The sequence below is a fragment of the Dipodomys spectabilis genome, unplaced genomic scaffold, assembly GCF_019054845.1.
Source record: "Dipodomys spectabilis isolate Male_0828 unplaced genomic scaffold, ASM1905484v1 ptg000376l, whole genome shotgun sequence".
Lineage (NCBI taxonomy): Eukaryota > Metazoa > Chordata > Mammalia > Rodentia > Heteromyidae > Dipodomys > Dipodomys spectabilis.
In genome coordinates this window covers 798,094-816,257 of record NW_024871053.1, presented here as the reverse complement: position 1 = coordinate 816,257, position 18,164 = coordinate 798,094, and positions in this window count along the sequence as shown.

The window sequence follows — 18,164 nt, the reverse complement described above, 5'->3', positions numbered from 1 at the left end:
GAAATGATATCCTCATTTTCATTCTCACACTTCATGGCAGATGGTCAAAAACACCAATGTGCTATGCTGAAATGTAAAAGATTAAACCCCTTTTTTGAAAAACTCTCATGTTATAAAATCAAAATGTTTCAAATAAAGTCAAAGTGAACTTTAAAAAATATTAAAAATGCTAATGAAACTCCTTGGCTTGGAATGTGTGAATTTTTTATCTGCAAGGCCTGGGATTTGAACTTAGGGACTGGCTAACTATGTTGCACTGTGGGGGAAGGGGAAGCTCACTATGTTTGAAGAGCAGAAATTCAGGCCTGTTCCATAGGCCTGAATTCATGCCCCAGTCATACTCCTTATATATATTTTAAAGATAGGATTGAACTTCCATATACGTGTTCAGTCTATATCATGTTTGGTGTGGTTATACATTGTATTTGTTGTTTTATTCATTTATTTACCGTTTATTTTCCCAACTGTGAGGACACTTAAACATATATGACATTGTTTACATCTATCAAATTGCATCTAGATTTGTAGCCTTGTTCTCCATCATGCCTGACACCCAGCACTCTCCCAGAAAAGCAAAACAGGTGTCAAACTTGGCTTCTTACTCGAGGATGAAATTCTTGGCAGGCACTGAGATCAAGCCCTAGAGGTGGCCAAAATAGCCATACATGGATAAGCAGGTGGTAATATGCCAAAAAATGCGTATTAGTAGAGAGTGCCAGAACTGTGTATCTAGTATTCAATGATATCTACTATGTTCCTACGAAGTCTTAGGCATTTAGACAGCCTAGATATTATGGAGAAAGAACATACAACCATCCAAGAAAAGTCCAAGAAATGTGATAGATCTATTCAACATTTGGAAGACATCATCAGAAGGCCTAATCTGAGGATAATAGGTGTAGAGGAGCACCTAGAAACAGAAGTTAATGGATTAGGAAATTTGTTTAACAGGATCCTAGCAGAGAACTTCCCAAACATGCAAAAAGGCAGGCCTATTCAGATACAAGAAGCATTTAGAACTCCAAATAGACTGGACCAGAACAGGACAACCCAGCATCACATTATTATCTTCAAAGGATCAATTCAGACCAAGGAAAAGAACCTTAAAGCTGTCAAGGAGAAAAGATCAATCACCTATAAAGGGAAACCAGTTAGGATCACCTCAGATTTCTCAGCAGTGACAAGCAAAGCAAGAAGAGCCTGGAATGATGTGTGCCATGCCGTAAAGACAAACAACAATCAACCAAGAAAACTGTACTCAGCTAAACTCTCCTTCATAAACGAAGATCAAATAAAAACCTTCCATAGCAAAGAAAAAATGAAACAATATATCTCCACCAAACCAGCCCTACAAAAGATTCTTAAAGATGTCCTACACATAGAAAACCAACGAGACCACAAAAAGGCCAAGAAACCGCAGCTAAACTAGAATCCAAGAACCATAGAAAGAACCCAGGTCCTGCAGCCCACTAGAAGGTGCATAAAATGGCAGAAACTCCCAAATACTTCTCAGTTCTATCTCTCAACATTAACGGACTTAACTCTCCAATTCAGAGACAGACTGCCTAGTTGGATTAAAAAGCAAGAACCTTCTATCTGCTGCCTTCAGGAGTCATATCTTGCCCATAAAAACAAACACATTTTCAATGTTAAAGGCTGGAACAAAATCTACCAAGCAAACGGCCCCCATAAACAGCATGAGTTGCAAACCTAATATCAGATAAAATAGAATTCAATTTAAAATAAGTGAGAAGAGTTAAAGAAGGTTGCTACATACTAATTAATGTATCTCTCCTTCAGGAGTATATTACAATTCTTAATATCTATACACCAAACAGAGCACCCAAATTTATCCAAGAAACCCAACTTTCCCTCAAATCCCACATAGATCCAAAGACATTAATTGTTGGGGACTTTAACACACGACTATCCCCACTAGATAGATCAACTTGGCAAAAACTCAACAAAGAACCTGCATATCTAAACAACTGCAAACATCAACTAGATTTAACCAACATCTACTGAAGATTTCATCCAGCAGCAACAGAATACACATTTTTCTCAGCAGCGTATGGAACATTTTCCAAAATAGACCACATTTTAGGCCACAAAGCAAACTTGTCCAAATTCAGAAATATTGAAGTTATACCTTGCATTCTCTCAGACCACAAGGGATTAAAAGTAGGACTCCACACCAAAAGCCACTAAAGGAAGTCCTGTAATACATGGAGGCTGAACAACAAACTGCTGAATCACGAGTGCATCATGGAAGATATTAGAAATGAAATTCAAATGTCCATGATATTCAACATAAATGAGTACACAAATTACCAACTCCTCTGGGACACAACAAAGGTAGTACTCAGAGGCAAGTTTATAGCTCTGAGTTCCTATATCAACATATTGGAGAGATCTGAAACCAACAATTTAATGAGTCATCTGAGCCTCCTTGAAAAGAGCAGCAGGATAAACCCCAACCCAATGGACAGATAGAAATAATTAAAGTTAAATCAGAATTAAATGAATTCGATCCCAAAAAAGCCATATAAAGAATCAACAAAACAAAGAGTTGGTTCTAGGAAAAACTTAACAAAATTGACAGACCCTTAGTAAATCTTATCAGAAAAAGAAAAGAACATACCCAAATAAATGAACTCAGAGATGAGAATGAAAACATCACCAGAGAAACAACCAAGATTCAGAACATTATAAGGAAATACTTCTCAAAACTTGATGCTAATAAGATTGAGAACTTGGCAGAAATGGACCTTTTCCTAACAAATACTGACATGCCAAAACTAAACCAAGATGAGTTAAATCGCCTTAAAAGGCCCATATCAAGCACTGAAATATAAACAGTAATAAGAGATCTCTTATCTAAGAAAAGCCCAGGTCCAGATGGTTTCACAGCGGAATTCTACAAGGTCTTCAAAGCAGAGCTCACATTAATACCCCTCCAACTCTTCAATGAAATTGAAAGAGAAAGTTCACTACTGAACTCATTCTATGAAGCCATCATAACCCGCATCACAAAACCTGGCAGGGTCTTATCAAAGAAAGAGAAACATAGACCCATTTCTTGGATGAACATTCATGAAAAACTTCTCAACAAAATTTTGGCCAATCGACTTCAACAATTCATCCAAAAAATCATACACCAAGATCAAACAGGATTCATTTCAGGGATGCAAAGCTGCTTCAATATATGCAAATCAATTAGTATAATTCATCACATCAACAGGAGCAAGGATAAGAACCATATGGATATATCAATAGATGCAGAAAAAGCATTTGACAAGATTCACCACCCCTTTATGATGAAGGTTCTGGAAAAATTAGGAATCCATGGAACATTCCTCAATACAATAAAGGCTGTATATGACAAACCTACAGCCAGCATTACAGTTAATGGTGAAAAACTAAAGCTATTTCCTCTTAACTCAGGAATGAGACAAGGACGTCCACTCTCTCCACTTCTCTTCAATCTAGTATTATAATGCCTAGCTACAAATAAGACTAGATGCAAACATAAAGGGGATCCAAATAGGGAAAGAAGAAATAGAACTCTCCCTCTTTGCAGATGACATGATCTTGTGTTTAAAGAATCCCACAGACCCCACTGCCAAATTACTCAAGCTGATTGAAAAATTGGCAAAGTAGCAGGGTATAAAATTAACCCTCAAAAATCAATGGCTTTTCTGTATGCCAACAATGAATTAAGTGAGGCTGAAATTAGGAAAGCAACTGCATGCATAATAGCCCCACAAAAAATAAAATACCGAGCAATTAACTTAACCAAAAAAGTGAAGGACATCTATGAAGAAAACTTTGACAACATGAAAAAGGAAATCAAAACAGAACTTAGAAAGTGGCAAAACTTCCCATGCTCCTGGATTTGAAAGATCAAGATAGGGAAAATGGCCATACTTCCAAAGGCTATCTCCAATTCAATGCAATACCTATCAATATTCCAACCTCATTCTTCAAGGAATTAGAAGAGGCAATCCAAAAATACCTATGGTACAGTAAAAGACCACGAATAGCAAAAACAATCCTCAACAGAAATCACAGGGCTGGAAAAATATCAATACCAAACTTCAATCTCTACTACAAAGCCATAGTAATCAAAACGGCATTGTAGCTGCATAAGAACAGACCTCAGGACCAATGGAACAGAATTGAAAACCCAGAAGTGAACACACAGACCTATAGCCAACTAATCTTCGATAACAGAGCTCAAAAAATAGAATGGAAGAAAGACAGCCTCTTCAGTAAATGGTGCTGGCAAAATTGGTTAACTACTTGTGAAAATGAAAGCTAGATTCTTATATATCATTCTGCACCAGAATCAAACCCAAATGGATCAAAGACGTTTGAATATCCATAGTGTGAATGGAAATTTGGCCTCCTACTAAGCAGTTTGAGGGAATTGGATAGCTGTGGGCAAGTCTCTTTTTAATACCCTGTTCTTTGAGCACATTTGGTTTTGATGCAGGGATACATAACTATCTAGACGCAGTGGTCACCCCAGGGTTGAGCAAGAGAGGCAGAGTAGAGGGACAGTGATCAAGCTCACGCCATCTGCCATTTTATGCTGCTTTAATTGACATGTTCTTCATGTATTTTAGTAAATCAAGAATTAAAATTAATATTACATATAGATTTTTTAATTGCCTCTTTGTTTCTGACAAAAATTAAAAGCAAAAATGAATTTAAATAGAAAGGCAGTATGGTAGGAGCAGGGAAAAGGAATGGAACAATGATCATGGGCAGCTCCTGAAGTCCAACCTGAAGGTTTTATTTACCAACATCGGGGAATAAAATGAAACTATGTAACAAGATAGGCCTGACTGCTTTTTCTCAGCAACAAGGCAGCCCTGTCTGCTTTCCTTAGCAACACAACAGCCCTGCCGGTCTTCCCTCATTTATGCCAGAGTCAAAGGGGCCAATAGACCATGACTAAGAGAGGAAATTAGAGCTGTCATTGAAAGATCAAAAAGAACAAGCCCTGGATATGTCTGGAAACCTATAAAGCATCTGAAGCCTTAAAAACTTAGGCCTTTCAGAGAGAAAGCCAAGATGTGCTCTGAGGTCTGTAGATTCCCTTACTCAGAGAACACACAGACCTCCCAATGACAGAATCATCCCAGCCAACAATAGAACTTCCTAGTGAGGCTCAGGGAATAAAAGACACATTAAACTTTTCTCACTCCCAGAAACCAGCACACACTCATAGGGCACCAGGGCCATACGGAGGGAGGGCTCAGCCCTATTGCAAAAAATGGATAAAGCTCAGAGGCCCCCACCTAATCTCATGATGTACTCAGACCTCCTAAAGGTCCAACAGCTTCCAGATGGTGTCTGCAGCCCTTCAAAAAGATCCATCTGTGATGCCCAGCTCTAAAGCCCACCCTGTGTTTAGGGGCCCCCTGAGCTCAGCTTCTGCTCCTGAACCTGCCCATGTATTCTGTAAAGAGCCCAGAGAAACCCTTAGCATTTGTTGTGCCCCAGAAATCAGGCCACAAATTGAGGCTTCTGCAGCCCTCACCCTTGCTCCAAGCATAGCCACCAACAAGGGAACAACCCCAGGTTCCCCCGCAGACCTCTGATGTGTAATAAAAAGAGGCTGTACTTGTGCTGGCACAGTCAACAGTCAGCAGTCCAGGCAAAGGGGCATCTGCTAAGGCCACCCCAAGTACCTGTGGGGCCCTGATATCAAGACAGAGGCAGGCACATGCACCCATACAGGCTGCCTTTGAGAAGCTCCTCTTCCAAGTGCAGGCCTGCCTGGTGGCCTTTGAAGCAGAATATTACACTGCAAAATTTCACAACACACTAGAAGAACCCCACAAGCAATGGCCCTGTGCTCAGAGACCTAACCAAGACAGGAAATGAGAGAGAGAGAGAGAGAGAGAGAGAGAGAGAGAGAGAGAGAGAGAGAGAGAGAGAGAGGCTATATGTGCTTAATACCTATTTCAATATCCTTGGCGAGTAATGCATATTTTTATCAAGAAATAAAGAGGAAAACTTTAAACTCTAACTCTGATGGAGTACCTAGGATCAATCTAAACTTTCTACCATAAACAATCACAAAAGTTGAAGCTATGTGAAACCATATATGTATATAAATGTATATATAATATAAACATGTAGGCATATATATGTATATTCACATATACAATGTGAATATATAATGTATAATATATATATGTATACAGAGGGGAAAATAGAAATACATAGTATTTGAAGGAATAAAAACCAATACCTTCCCAATTTTGATTGAAAGCATGAACCCTTCCATGCAGGAATCTATCAGCTCAAAAAAGTCAATTAAAATAATCACACAGGTCCACATTAAGACACATTCTAATTAAACAAAAACAGAAAACATCCCAAAGCACAAAGACACAACTCATCACACACAAATAATCTTCAATGATATTAAGACAAATTTCTCATCAGAAACTAGATTCACTATTAGACAGCAGGAAAACAAATTTAAAGTGCTAAAAGGACATATCTAAAACCCACCTTTCTAACAAATATACTTCCTCCAAATGTAAGAGATGAGCTAAGTACCTACCGATGGCTCAGGCCTATAATCCTAACTACTCAGGAAGGTGAATTGTGAGGGTGGTGGCTCAAAGCCACCCTGGAACTTGTCCCCTCAGGAAGAAGTTGTAGGATACAGCTGTCCTTGAGAAGGACGGAGGCCTTTGTGCAGTGCTATTGCTGGAAAAAGACATTGGATAAGGTGGCCATCAAGAATGGAGGCTATTAGCTAGTGTCTGCAGAGAAGCAATTTATAAGATTCAGTAGTCCTCTAGAAAATCAGAGGATTTTGACCACTCTCCTAGTGGTTTCAGAAATGCCACGAAAATGACCAGAGCAACCTCAAGCCACATGGATTCCTTAGCAACAGTCTTTGAGGTCTAAGAGCTAGAGTGTCAATGCTGGCAGGCTGTGATTGGTCCTCTATTTCTCTGACTTCACTGGCCCAGACTCTGATTGGTCCATTTCTTCTATGACATCACTATGCCTGGTTGTGATTGCTTCATTGTGTGAGATCATGAAGGATATATAGGAAACCACTGTGCTCCAACCTGTCAGTTAACAGAGCTTGGAGCTCTTGCTTGATGACCTGGTTGACTGAATCAAAGTTAAATGATTTTTTTGGTAGTGGGGACGGGCTGTTATTTGGATTTTGGTATTTCTTTTTACTCTTTATGGGTTTTCCTTTATTTTATTTAATTTATTTAAGTAGACTTGCTACCTGCCATTGTAGCAGAAGGATGGAAGTACAGAAAGAATCAATCTCAAGCTCCTTGAAGGAGGAGATCATCAAACAATACCAGAAGAAAGAGCTCTTCGACACAGGTACCTATGGAAAAGTGAAGCTGGCCCATTCCCTCCTCACAAACAAGGGCGTGGCATTTAAAATACTCTGGAAGTGAGAGTCATCATTGGATAAAGAATGAGGTGGATATTTTTAAGAAGGTATGGCACAAACACATCATCAGGTTGTACCAGGTAATGGAGAAGGAAGAGTATGTGTATTTCATCATGGAACTGGCCACTAGGGGATACCTCCTGGGGTGGATCTGAAAATTCTGCCGCCTATATGAATATGAAGCCAGGAGGCTTTTCACACATGTTGTAAGTGCTGTTCACTACTTACACCAAACAAAATCATACAGGAATACCTTAAGCCCAACAATATCCTTTTGGACACCAAAGACAGTATCAAGGTCAGTAGATTTGGTCTGAGCATCTGGCTCACCCTGGGGCAGTTGCTAATGAATGTTTGTGGTACAGTGCTATTCCATCCCCCTGAAATGTTCTTGGAAGAAATGATGGCCTGGTGCAGGTGTCTCACACCTGTAATCCTAGCTATTCAGGGGACCAAGATCTGAGGATCATGGTTCAAAGCCAGCCCATATGGCTCTACCCTCTGAGCAGACTCAAACTGATACTAAATCTAATTTGAGTAGGAACGGCAGAGGATAGAGGTGGCTAGCAGAATAGCTACCATTCTTCTCAGAACAAGCTGCTGAATGTGGGCCCAGATGAATTGGTTTATAAAATGTGAGGTGTGCATAAGTTATGACTCATCCACAAAAGGCTGCAATTAATAGATGTCTGTCATGGATGGACACAAAATAATCTATTTATGTGAAATATATTGACTAAACAATTTCATAAGGGAAAAAGGGAAGACTAAAAGTTTCTGGGCCTGGGAGACAGTGGCTCACACGGGAGACAGTGGCTCACACGTGTAATCCTAACTACTCAGGAGACTGAGATCTGAGGATCACAGTTGAAAGCCAGCCCAGGCAGGAAAGTATGTGAGACCATTATCTCCAATAAAACACTAGAAAACCGGAAGTGGTGCTGTAGCTCAAGCGGTAGAGAACTCGCCTTGAGCTGAAGAGCACAGAGACAGTGCCCAACCCAGAGATCAAGCCCCATGACCGACCAAAAACAAAACAAAACAAAACAAAAGGGTGCAGGTCATTGTGTGGATTCCATCAGTATTGAAAAGAAAGTTCATAAGCAGAGGTAATGGTTAAAAAGTAGTGTGGATATAATTAATGTCCCTGAATTTTATACCTAGCAAGCATGATGCCCTGTGTTCAAACCCCTGCACTTCCAAAAAAAATGCTAAATCTTCCTTCTGTTACCTACCTTAAGTGGTATGTGCTCTTCTACTGTTATGATTGTATTGCTCAGAGCTTCTCTGGTGGATGTTTATTCATGCTTTTACACATAATCCATTATTTGAATATTGATGTTGAGTTTTAAAGTGTAATTTATGCATTAAAATAAGGGCAAAGCCTGTATTTCTAACTCAAGAGGCTAAAGCAGGGAGATGCCTATTCAGTCAAGGGTGTATAGAGAGGTCCTTCCTAAATCCCCATGCTAGTGCTGAAACTGGAGGGACAATTGTTTTTAAGCAATTACAAGTGAGAGATAAGTTTCTGATCATATTAGGTTTTGGTCATGTCAGTTTGGATTTAATATTTACATGAATTTTAAAAATTTTCCTTTTCCCCTTACTCTCAGTATGTCATTTTGAAACTTTGTAGTACGTTTTTTGTTTGCTGCACTTAAAAAAAAAAACAACAGTTTTCCTTTGTATCTTATTAAACATGATTTTTTCTGTATTAAAATTTGTTTCTGTATTTTCTGTATTAAATTATTTGTTTTTGAAATTTTTTGTTTTTTTTTTCTCCATCTAGGGACTGGCCACTGTCTCAGAGATTTTGTTCAGTTCTGCCAATTGAGCCACAGCTCAACTTCCAGCTTCTTTCTTTTCGAAGAGTCTCATGCGAACCCCAGCACTACTAAGGAGGCTGAAATCTGAGGATATTGGTTTGAAACCAGTCTGAGCAGCAAAGTCTGAGGGTTTTTTTATTATTATTTTGCCATTGGTTATGGGCCTGAAAACTAGGCTTTGGCGCTGTCCATCAGCATTCCAGCTTAAAGTTAGTGCTCTATCATCTGAGCTGCAGAAAAATTTTCGGCTTTTCCTGCTTATGTGGTTCTGAGGAATCAAGTCCAGGTCCTCATGCATGCAAGGCTAGCACCCTATCACTGAGCCAACTTCCCAGATGAAGTCTGAGATTCTTATCTTCAATTAATCACCAAAAAGCTGGGGGTTGTAGTACTCTAGACTTGAGTAAAACAGAGCAAGTTCAACCCCTAGTACTAGTAATTACATACACAAATCTCATGGACTGTCTTGCTAGTGCTGGCTTTGAACTGCGGCCTGGGTAGCTAGAATCTACAGGCATGAGCAGCCAGCCTCTGACATTTTAATATTTTTACTCATCTCTTTCTTGACTTCAACCTCAATGCTTTTTAATTGCGGTCAGTAGACCTGATTTCTGGGCCTCATTGCTGTTTCTTACCTATTTTTAAAGAGGGTGGAGTTGAACCCTTGGCCTGAGTGCTGTCTTTGAGCTCTTCAGCTTAAGGTGAGTGCTCTACCATTTCAGCCACAGATTCACTTCAGGTTTTCTGGTGGTTAATTGGAGATAAGTTCTCACTAACTTTCCATCGCAAGTTGGTTTTGAACCATGATTTTCATATCTCAAACCCCTGAATATCTAGGATTACAGGCTAGAGTCTCAGCACCCTTTTGTTTATTAGTTTTTTGACACAAGGATTATATTTTACAATTCAAACATAGCTCCACTCCTAGCTTTTTGCTGGCTTATTGAAAATAAGATTTTAATGTACTTTTCTGGATAGTCTGGCTTCAAACCATGATTCTCAGATTTCAGCTTCCTGAAGTGCTCTGATTATACACATGAACCACAAACCGATTGTTCTTTTAAAAACGTTAATATGTTATTTTTTCCAATTTTTCTTTTAAAAATTTTCCTTGTTTGTTATTTTTGTTTATGTGCTAGTCCTGAGGCTACAAATCAGGGCCTGGATACGATACCAGAGCTTTTTCTTCAAGACTAGTCGCTTACCACATGAGCCAAAATATAACTTGTGGCTATACTTGTTTTGTCTTGGTGCTTGAAATAAGACCCTGAGTGCTGTCCTAGAAAGTGATTGCCCAGTTTGCCACTTGAGTCACAGCTGAACTCCAGTTTTTTTTTTTAATTCTTGGTAGCTAAGAGGAGATAAGAGTCTTATGCAAAGCCCAGCATGGATCAGTTTTCTGAAATCTGAGGATCAGGTTCAAAGCCAACCAAGGCAGGAAAGTCCATGAGAATCTCAGCTCCCATTAATCAATGAAAAGCTGGGATTGGTGGAGCTTTATTCTTGAACAAAACAGCACAAGTTCAAGCCATAGGACAGCACACTGATGCACACACAGAGAAAGCCTCATGGACTTTCTTGCATGGGCTAGCTTTGAACCATGATCCTCAGATTTCAGCCTCTCTTCATCTTCCCTTCTTTGAAAATTTTATTGGTCCTCCTCATTTGTTTACCCTTCACATCCCTTCCCAGCCTCCCCACCCCTTCCAACACAATCCTCTCCCTTCCCCCACCAAAGTTGTAAAGTTCATTTTCGACATGACAACTTGTACTTCTCATTGCTGCAACGGGTCCACCTGTGTCCTTATTTAAACGACTCATTTTTCCCCTTCCCATCCACAAATTATACCGATATCAAATAGAGTGAAAGCATGGGTTATATTGTGAGGGAGGGACATACAAAGCAACAAAGAAATAATTTCATAAATGTGTTAGAAACAAATGCACGAAAGAAAAAAAAAACATTTAAATACATAGCTTAGGGTTCATTTTCCTAACTTCACCTTATCTGACCTTTTCTGCCTGACTCATACAGGTACTAGATACTTCAAATAAGGGAAACCATGGGACCATTGTTTTTTTTGTGCTTTGCTTACTTCAATTAACATATTTTTTTCTAAGTTTTTCAATTTCCTAACAAATGTGGCACTGTCATTCTTTCTGATGGAGGCATAGAATTCCATTGTGTATATATACTACATTTTCTTGATCCATTCATCTACTGAGGGGCATATGGGTTGGTTCAATATCTTAGCCATGGTAAATAATGCTGCAACAAACATAGTTGTGCTGGTAGCTTTAGTGTGGTCTTGTTTGTAAACATTTGGGTAAATGCCCAAAAGTGGGATTGCTGGGTCATAGGGGAGCTCTATGTGGAGTCTTTTGAGGAACCTCCATACTACTTTCCAAAGTGGTTGAACAAGTTTACACTCCCACCAATAATGAAGTAAGGTTCCCTTCTGTCCACATCCCCTCCAGCATCTGTTGTTATTAGAGTTCTTGAATTTTGCCATTCTAGCTGGGGTGAGGTGGTATCTCAAATTTGTTTTGATTTGCATTACTATTATGGCTAGGGAGGTTGAGCACTTCTTCATGTGTCTATTGGCCATCCTTCTTTCTTCTTCAGAGAAGTTTCTGTTTAAGTCATTAGCCCACTTATTTATTGTTTCTTTTAGGATTTCTTGTTGGGGAATTTAATTTTTTGAGGTTCAACTATATTTTTTTATTTTTTTTAATTTTAATTTTTATTTTTTGTGAACATACAGTACAGAGGGGTTACAATTACATGGGCAAGATAATGAGTACATTTCTTATCAAGCATTGCAGCCTCCTCCTTTGTTTACCCTTCACATCCCTTCCCAGCCTCCCCCCGCCACCATCCTCTCCACCCCCCGCACCAAAGTTGTAAAGTTCGTTTTTGCCATGACGACTTGTACTTATCATAGTTGCATTGGGTCCACCTGTATCCTTAAATGACTTGTTTTTCCCCATCTCCTCCACAAATTATACCGACATCAAATAAAGTGAAAGCAGGGGTTCTATTGTGGGGGAGGGACATACAAAGCTACAAAGAAATTATCTTATAAATGAGTTAGAAACAAATGCATGAAAGAAAAAAACATTTAAATACTTATCTAAGGGTTCATTTTCCTAACATCACATTATCTGACCTTTCCTGCTTGACTCATAAATATACTAGATATTGCAAATAAGGGAAACCATGGGATCTTTGTTTCTTTGGGCTTGGCTTACTTCACTTAATATGATTTTTTCCAAGCCTTTCCATTTCCTAACAAATGGGGAAGTGTCATTCTTTCTGATGGAGGCATAGAATTCCATTGTGTATATATACCACATTTTCTTGATCCATTCATCTACTGAGGGGCATATGGGTTGGTTCCATAACTTAGCTATGGTAAATAATGCTGCAATAAACATAGTTGTGCTGGTAGCTTTAGTGTGGTCTTGTTTGTAAACATTTGGGTAAATGCCCAAAAGTGGGATTGCTGGGTCATAGGGGAGCTCTATGTGGAGTCTTTTGAGGAACCTCCATACTACTTTCCAAAGTGGTTGAACAAGTTTACACTCCCACCAACAATGAAGTAAGGTTCCCTTCTGTCCACATCCCCTCCAGCATCTGTTGTTATTAGAGTTCTTGAATTTTGCCATTCTAGCTGGGGTGAGGTGGTATCTCAAATTTGTTTTGATTTGCATTACTTTTATGGCTAGGGAGGTTGAGCACTTCTTCATGTGTCTATTGGCCATCCTTCTTTCTTCTTCAGAGAAGTTTCTGTTTAAGTCATTAGCCCACTTATTTATTGTTTCTTTGAGGATTTGTTGTTGGGGAATTTAATTTTTTGAGGTCCAACTATATTTTTTTATTTTTTTTTAATTTAAATTTTTATTTTTTGTGAACATACAGTACAGAGGGGTTACAATTACGTGGGCAAGATAATGAGTACATTTCTTATCAAGCATTGCAGCCTCCTCCTTTGTTTACCCTTCACATCCCTTCCCAGCCCCCCCCCCCCCCCCCGCCACCATCCTCCCCACCCCCCGCACCAAAGTTGTAAAGTTCGTTTTTGCCATGACGACTTGTACTTATCATAGTTGCATTGGGTCCACCTGTATCCTTAAACAACTGGTTTTTCCCCATCTCCTCCACAAATTATACTGACATCAAATAAAGTGAAAGCAGGGGTTCTACTGTGGCGGAGGGACATACAAAGCTACAAAGAAATTATCTTATAAATGAGTTAGAAACAAATGCATGAAAGAAAAAAACATTTAAATACTTATCTAAGGGTTCATTTTCCTAACATCATATTATCTGACTTTTCCTGCTTGACTCATACATATACTAGATATTGCAAATAAGGGAAACCATGGGATCTTTGTTTCTTTGGGCTTGGCTTACTTCACTTAATATGATTTTTTCCAAGCTTTCCAATTCCTAACAAATGGGGAAGTGTCATTCTTTCTGATGGAGGCATAGAATACCATTGTGTATATATACCACATTTTCTTGATCCATTCATCTACTGAGGGGCATATGGGTTGGTTCCATATCTTAGCTATGGTAAATAAGGCTGCAATAAACATAGTTGTGCTAGTAGCTTTAGTGTGCTCTTGATTGTAAACATTTGGGTAAATGCCCAAAAGTGGGATTGTTGGGTCATAGGGGAGCTCTATGTGAAGTCTTTTCAGTAACCTCCATACTGCTTTCCAAAGTAGTTGAAAAAGTTTACACTTCCACCAACAATGAAGTAAGGTTCCCTTCGTTCCACATCCCCTCCAACATCTGTTGTTGATAGAAATCTTGATTATAGCCATTCTAGCTGGGGTGAGGTGGTATCTCAATATTGTTTTGATTTGCATTTCTTTTATGGCTAGGGATGTTGAACATTTCTTCATGTGTCTGTTGGCCATCCTTCTTTCTTCTTCAGAGAAGTTTCTCTTCAGGTCTTTAGCCCACCTATTTATTGGGCAGTTGTTTCCTTGAGGATTTGTTGTTGGAGGATTTAATTTTTTGAGCTCCAACTATATTCTAGATATGAGACCCTTGTCCGTTGTATGGCTAGTGAAGATCTTTTCCCAATCTGTGGTCTTCCTATTGATCTTGCTAGCTATGTCCTTTGCCATGCATAAGCTCTGGAACTTCATGCAATCCCATTTTTCCAACCTTTCTTTGATTTGTTGTGTTTCTGGGTCTCTATTAAGATAATTTCGGCCTGAGCCGAGGAGGCCTAGGGTTTCACCTATTCCATCTTGTAATGTTTTCAGATTGTCTGCTTTGACTTCGAGGTCTTTGATCCATTTGGAGTTGATTCTGGTGCAGGGTGATATATAAGGATCTAGTTTTAGTTTTCTCCAAGTAGTTAACCAATTTTGCCAGCCCCATTTACTGAAGAGGCTGTCTTCCTTCCATTCTATTATTTTAGCTCCCTTATCGAGGATTAGTTGGCTATAGGTCTGTAGGTTCATTTCTGGGTTTTCAATTCTATTCCATTGGTCCTGAGGTCTGTTCTTATGCCAGTATCAAGCTGTTTTGATTACTATGGCTTTATAGTAGAGTTTGAAATTTGGTATTGATACTGCACCAGCAGTGTTCTTTCCGTTGAGAAGCATTTTTGCTATTTGGGTTATTTTATTGTTCCATATGAATTTTTGGATTGCCTCTTCTATTTCCTTGAAGAATGAGGTTGGAATTTTGATAGGTATTGCATTGAATTTGTAGATAGCCTTGGGAAGTATTGCCATTTTCACGATGTTAATCTTTCCATTCCAGGAGCATGGGAGATTTTGCAATTTTCTAAGTTCTGTCCTGTGATGGCACACTTGGTGTGATTCTCTGACTTAGGACTGTTCACTGGAACTCTAAAACTGCTTTCTATGCAAGAGATTGTTTTGCCTCCAGCTTCTCCTCCGCCATCTTCTGAGAACTCCCAACTATATTTTAGATATGAGATACTTGTCCGTTGTATGGCCAGTGAAGATCTTCTCCCAATCCGTATGATTTCTATTGAACTTGTTAGCTATGTCCTTTGCCATGCAGAAGTTCTGCAACTTCATGCAATCCCATTTGTCCAACCTTTCTTTGATTTGTTGTGTTTCCGGGTCTCTATTAAGAAAATTTCGGCCTGCTCCAAGGAGACCTGGGGTTTCTCCTATTCCCTCCTGTAATGTTTTCAGAGTGTCTGCTTTGACTCAGAGGTCTTTGATCCATTTGGAATTGATTCTGGTGCAAGGTGATAGATAAGAATCTAGCTTTAATTTTCTAAAAGTAGTTAACCAATTTTGCCAGCCCCATTTACTGAAGAGGCTGTCTTTCTTCCATTCTATTTTTTTAGCTCCCTTATCAAGATTAGATGGCTATAAGTCTGTAGATTCATTTCTGGGTTTTCAATTCTATTCCATTGGTCCTGAGGTCTGTTCTTATGCCAGTGCCAAGCTGTTTTGATTACTATGGCTTTATAGTAGAGTTTAAAATTTGGTATTGCTATTCCTCCAGCAGTGTTCTTTCCGTTGAAGAGCGTTTTTGCTATTCCGTGTCTTTTATTGTTCCATATGAATTTTTGGATTACTTCTTCTATTTCCTTGAAGACAGAGGTTGGAATTTTGATAGGTATTGCATTGAATTTGTAGATAGCCTTGGGAACTATAGCCATTTTCACGATGTTAATCTTTCCATTCAAGGAGCATGAAAGTTTTACCATTTTCTAAGATTTCCTTTTTCAAGTTTTTAAACTTTTTATCATAGAAATCCTTCACGTCTTTGGTTAAGTTAATTCCTAGGTATTTTATTTTTTGTGGGGCCATTACAAATGGAGTTGCTTTCCTAATTTCAGCAACACTTTTCTCATTGTTGGCATACAGAAAAGCCATTGATTTTGGGGGGTTAATTTTTTTTAATTTAATTTTATTTTTTTTGTGAACACACTGTACAGAGGGGTTACAATTACATGGGCAGGATAATGCGTACATTTCTTACCAAGCATTGCAGCCTCCTCCTTTGGTTTACCCTTCACATCCCTTCCCAGCCTCCCTCCTCCCCTTCTCCTTCCCCCCCTTCCCCCCCCCCCTGCACCGACGTTGTAAAGCTCGTTTTGACCATGTCAACTTGTACTTCTCATTGTTGTAACAGGTCCACCTGTATCCTTAAACAACTGGTTTTTCCCCATCTCCTCCACAAGTTATACTGACATCAAATATAGTGAAAGCAGGGGTCATAATGCGGGGGAGGGATGTACAAAGCAACAAAGAGATAATCTTATAAATGCGTTAGAAACACATGCATGAAAGAAAAAAAAATTAAAATACATATCTAAGGGTTCATTTTCCTGACATCACATTATCTGACCTTTTCCGCTTGACTCATACATATACTAGATATTGCAAATAAGGGAAACCATGGGACCTATGTTTCTTTGGGCCTGGCTTACTTCACTTAATATAATTTTTTCCAAGCCTTTCCATTTCCTAACAAATGGGGAAATGTCATTCTTTCTGATGGACGCATAGAATTCCATTGTGTATATATACCACATTTTCTTGATCCATTCATCTACTGAGGGGCATCTAGGTTGGTTCCATATCTTAGCTATGGTAAATAATGCTGCAATAAACATTGTTGTGCTGGTAGCTTTAGTGTGGTCTTGTTTATAAACATTTGGGTAAATGCCCAAAAGTGGGATTGCTGGGTCATAGAGGAGTTCTATGTGAAGTCTTTTGAGGAACCTCCATACTGCTTTCCAAAGTGGTTGAACAAGTTTACATTCCCACCAACAATGAAGTAAGGTTCCTTTCGGTCCACATCCCCTCCAGCATCTGTTGTTGTTAGAGTTCTTGATTTTTACCATTCTAACTGGGGTGAGGTGATATCTCAATGTTGTTTTGATTTGCATTTCTTTTATGGCTAGGGATGTTGAACATTTCTTCATTTATCTATTGGCCATCCTTCTTTCTTCTTCAGAGAAGTTTATCTTTAAGTCTTTTGCCCACTTATTTATTGGGAAGTTGTTTCTTTGAGGATTTGTTGTTGGGGGGTTTAATTTTTTGAGTTCCAAGTATATTTTAGATATGAGACCCTTGTCCGTTGTATGGTTAGTAAAGATCTTCTCCCAATCCGTGGGCTTTCTATTGATCTTGCTAGCTATGTCATTTGCCCTGCAGAAGCTCTGCAACTTTATGCAATCCCATTTGTCCCACCTGTCTCTGATTTGTTTTGTTTCCGGGTCTCTATTCAAACATTTTCGGCCTGAGCCAAGGAGACCTAGGGTTTCCCCTATTCCCTCCTGTAATGTTTTCAGAGTGTCTGCTTTGACTTCAAGGTCTTTGATCCATTTGGAGTTGATTCTGGTGCAGGGTGATATGTAAGGATCTAGCTTTAGTTTTCTACATGTAGTTAACCAATTTTGCCAGCACCATTTACTGAAGAGGCTGTCTTTCTTCCATTCTATTGATTTAGCTCCCTTATCGAAGATTAGATGGCTATAGGTCTGTAGGTTCATTTCTGGGTTTTCAATTCTATTCCATTGGTCCTGAGGTCTGTTCTTATGCCAATATCAAGCTGTTTTGATTACTATGGCTTTATAGTAGAGTTTGAAATTTGGTATTGTTATTCCTCCAGCAGTGTTCTTTCCGTTGAGGAGCGTTTTTGCTATTCTGGGTCTTTTATTGTTCCATATGAATTTTTGGATTGCTTCTTCTATTTCCTTGAAGAATGATGTTGGAATTTTGATAGGTATTGCGTTGAATTTGTAGATAGCCTTGGGAAGTATTGCCATTTTTACGATGTTAATCGTTCCAATCCAGGAGCATGGGAGGCTTTGCGATTTTTTTAGTTCTCTGTTGATTTCCTTTTTCAAGATTTTAAAATTTTCATCATA